Genomic DNA, 4,336 nt, shown 5'->3' on the forward strand with positions numbered 1-4,336 from the left:
GAAATTAACCCAGAGGAATAGTTAACCCGGGAAAGTTACCCAGAGAGTTAAACCCAAGGAGATAGTTTAACTCCGGCGAGGAGATGGTTAAGCGGAGGAGATGTTAACAAGAGTTAACCCGGAGGAGATGGTTAACCGGAGGAGATGTTAACGGAGGCCGTTGAGAGACCGGACGATATGGTTAACGCCGAGAGGAGATAGTCTACGACCGGGAGGTTAACCAGGAAAGGAGATATGGTTTAACCGGAGGAAGCATTATTAACCCAGAAGAAGTAGTGTTAACCTGGAGAGATGGGCTAAACCTCGGATGGAGCATGGTCTCTAACCACGGAGGAGATGGTTTACCCGGAGAGAGATGGATTAACCGGAGGAGTAGTTAACCGTAGAAGATGGTTAAACCGGCAGGAGTGTAACCGGAGGAATGGTGTACCCGGTAGGCAGATGGTTAACCCGGAGGAGTGGTTATCCAGGAGGAGATGGGTTAACCCGGAGGAGTGGGTTAGAGGCGGAGGAGATGGTTTAACCGGAGGAGGTGGTATAACCGAGGAGATGGTTAACCGGAGGAGATGGTTAACCCGGAGGAGATGGTTAACATGTCATGGCTTAGACAGAGGTTAAACAGTACTACCAATTCATAAAACTTCTAACCATGTCAAGTTTAACCTGGAAAGTGATTGTCACCCCTCAAAATAATGCAACACCCAGACAATGTACAGTCGTGGCCAAAAGTTTTGAGAATTACAAAAATATTAATTTCCACAAAGTTTGCTGCTTCAGTGTCTTTAGATATTTTTGTCAGATGTTACTATGGAATACTGAAGTATAATTACAAGCATTTCATAAGTGTCAAAGGCTTTTATTGACAATTACATGACGTTGATGCAAAGAGTCAATATTTGCAGTGTTGACCCTTCTTTTTCAAGACCTCTGCAATCCGCCCTGGCACGCTGTCAATTAAACTTCTGGGCCACATCCTGACTGATGGCAGCCCATTCTTGCATAATCAATGCTTGGAGTTTGTCAGAACTTGTGGGTTTTTGTTTGTCCACCCACCTCTTGAGGATTGACAACAAGTTCTCAATGGGATTAAGGTCTGGGGAGTTTCCTGGCCATGGACACAAAATATCGATGTTTTGTTCCCCGAGCCACTTAGTTATCACTTTTGCCTTATGGGAAGGTGCTCCATAATGCTGGAAAAGGAATTGTTCATCACCAAACTGTCCCTTTCATGGTTGGGAGTAGTTGCTCTCAGACGGTCCTGGCGCTTGCTGGACTTTCTTGGGCGCCCTGAAGCCTTCTTCACAACAATTTAACCGCTCTCCTTGATGTTCTTGATGAGCCGTTAAATGGTTGATTTAGGTGCAATCTTACTGGCAGCAATATGCTTGCCTGTGAAGCCCTTTTTGTGCAAAGCAATGATGACAGCACGTGTTTCCTTGCAGGTAACCATGGTTGGCAGAGGAATAACAATGATTCCAAGCACCACCCTCCTTTTGAAGCTTCCAGTCTGTAATTCGAACTCAATCAGCATGACAGTGATCTCCATCCTTGTRCTCGTCAACACTCACACCTGTGTTAACGAGAGAATCACTGACATGATGTCAGCTGGTACTTTTGTGGCAGGGCTGAAATGCAGTGGAAATGTTTTTTTGGGGGGGATTGCCATCATACAAACTGAGGCAGCAGACTTTGTGAAAATGTATATTTTTATCATTCTCAAAACTTTTGGCCACGACTGTATGTAAAATCAGTGCCCAACAGTGTATGCAGATCTGTGGCTATCACAGCTGTCATGGTGGCGTTGACAAGAGCCTCATGCTGCATATCAACCTTCCTAATATGTGCTTTACATGCAGTGTTAACCAGCCCGACTGGGTTAACTGGGTAGTTGGACATGCAACATGCAGAGCCAGAATGCGTCCCAAATCTCTCCCTATTCCCTCTGTAGTGCACTACTTTTGACCAGGTGCTATTTGGAGTGCAACCCCAGTCCTGTAAACAGCAGGTGTTGATCCATACCATGACATGGCACAGCACAGGAATCCTTTAAGCTTTTAACAACCAATAAAGACACGGGCCATGCATGCCCCTCTATGGGTTATTAGCATAATTGACTTGGTTGCTAAGTGACGTGCTATTGTTACACAGAGACAAAACCGAAGGATCGTCGCCTTCTGTCTGTCCGTGTGAAGCTCTATTGAGGAGTGTGACACACATAGGACAGACAGAGCAATGTAAACATATGTTTCCCATGCCAATAAAGCCCTTTGAATTGAGAGAGAAAGAAAAAACGAGAGAGAGAGAGAGAGAACGAGAAAGTTAGAGAGAGAGAGATAGAGAGATAGAGAGATAGAGAGWTAGAGAGATAGAGAGAGAGAATTAGAGAGATAGAGATAGAGAGATAGAGAGAGAGAATTAGAGAGATAGAGATAGAGAGAGAACTCCCGGGTGGTCACTTCAATCGTCTTCATCTTTTGAACTGATGCGCAGGCAGGGCACTTCTACACTGTAACTAGCTTCAATTATGTTAAGAAACAATAATGTTCATATTGCCAGTTTTTGCTTTGATGGTGGATACATAAGATGGTTTTCTTCAGGCCGTTTACCATTGAATAAAACTGTCAAGGATCCTGTCTGTGTAAATGGGCGTTTCCTCACTCGCATGAGCATGCTTTTCCTGTGTGAGCCCGCCACTTCCTCCATAATATCTTGCTTTCTCTACCATCTCTGTTGGTAGTATGGTTAATAATGACTATGGCACAATAGCCAGCTAATAGGATGGTAAGTATACTAGAAGGCCTAGTTGGACAAGTCTGAATATGCACATGATGGAATTTAGAGGTATCCTAAATATGAATTATTTAATGGAAATAGCATTGACTAAAATAGGAATAGGTTGACTGTGACTAAAACTAGACAAAAATTGTTCAGATTTTTAGTCGACTGATAATAACTAAAACTAAGGATTAAATTACTAAAATGTGACTAATAATTAAAGATATTTTAGACAAAGGACTAAAACAAAAAATGAATCTAAAACAGCTGCCAAAATGAAAACTTGAAAGGAATGAGGATAGTATAATCCATTTCTTATACGTCTCTCTTGTTCGCTGTCTCTCGATCTCCCTCGATCCTTATTTTCTTATTTCCATTTCCCCATCTCTCTTTCCCTCTCTCTTTCCATCTCTCTTTCTCTCTCTTTCTCTCTCTTTCCCTGTCTCTCTCCCTCCCTCGTTCCCTAGATCCTGGACGTCCTGTGCTCTCTGTGTGTGTGTAACGGGGTGGCAGTGAGAGCCAATCAGAACCTCATCTGTGATCACCTGCTTCCGAAGAGAGACCTGCTCCTCCAGACACGATTGGTCAATGACGTTCAGAGGTAACAGGAAGTAGGAAGTGCCCCATGGTAACCATGCGCCATAGAATTAGAACTACTACCATTCTAATTCTATGGTGTATTCAGTCTAATTCTATGGTGTAATCATTGTCATTCTATGGTGTTCCCTGCAACATATCCTTGTTAACCCTATCAGTCCCGAGGCCCCAGCAAAAATTGGCTTTTTATTTATCAGACTTTCATTTGTCTACATGTCCAGCCTTTATATTTAGTCTCACAATGAAGTGCTTTAGATAATATTTTATTGGGGGGGGGCTACAACCAGGGCTACAAGTAGAACACATAGCAATTTGACATAAACAGTTGAATTCATGAGTTTTATTGACGGTATAGCAGGCTGTAGTTCAAACACAGTTTGTAGCCTAAATCATGCAGGCYCGATGGTGGGACTCATTGGGTTAAAAAACAACATACATAAATGAATGTGCTCCCTAACAGCAGGCAATTAGCAAGTTGTTACGGGCTGGGTAATTACATAAGACATACATTCACTCTTGATTTACTACTGTACATGTAACTCAGTGTGATTTAATACAAACTCAACACAGCTTTTATGACTGCAATGTAAAAGAACATGGAATAGACATGTGAATAATGTATCATTTATCTGTCTGTCTTTCTGTACTGCAGCACACGTTACTTAAAGCCACAATCTCTGACTGTTTTCTCATCTCTCTGTCTTCATCTGGATCTGGATCCAGTATGAGACCTAACATCTTCCTAGGAGTGGCGGAGGGTTCTGCCCAGTATAAGAAGTGGTACTTTGAGTTGATGATCGACCAGGTGGACATGGGCTTTTCTTCACTTTCATCTATTTCATTGCTTATGTGTTTTGTTTATTGTGTAGGAACATTATTGACCATTTTAATTTTTTTAAATGTAAGTTCTACTTGCAATTCAGCTCTTTGCTACCACACGTATAATGCCTTGTCTCTCTCTCTC

At 42.4% G+C, this 4,336-nt stretch overlaps 1 long non-coding RNA gene across 1 annotated transcript in view; it reads left to right on the top strand.

Moving 5' to 3' along the window:
* Positions 1–3,246: 3,246 nt before the first annotated feature.
* Positions 3,247–4,336, top strand: part of LOC139022529 (uncharacterized) — a 1,467-nt gene continuing 377 nt past the window's right edge. The window contains exons 1-2 of the long non-coding RNA XR_011476408.1: positions 3,247–3,376; positions 4,096–4,177. This is a non-coding gene — a long non-coding RNA (uncharacterized lncRNA). The remainder of the gene's footprint in view (positions 3,377–4,095; positions 4,178–4,336) is intronic.

This window comes from Salvelinus sp. IW2-2015, unplaced genomic scaffold (assembly GCF_002910315.2).
Source record: "Salvelinus sp. IW2-2015 unplaced genomic scaffold, ASM291031v2 Un_scaffold2110, whole genome shotgun sequence".
NCBI lineage: Eukaryota > Metazoa > Chordata > Actinopteri > Salmoniformes > Salmonidae > Salvelinus > Salvelinus sp. IW2-2015.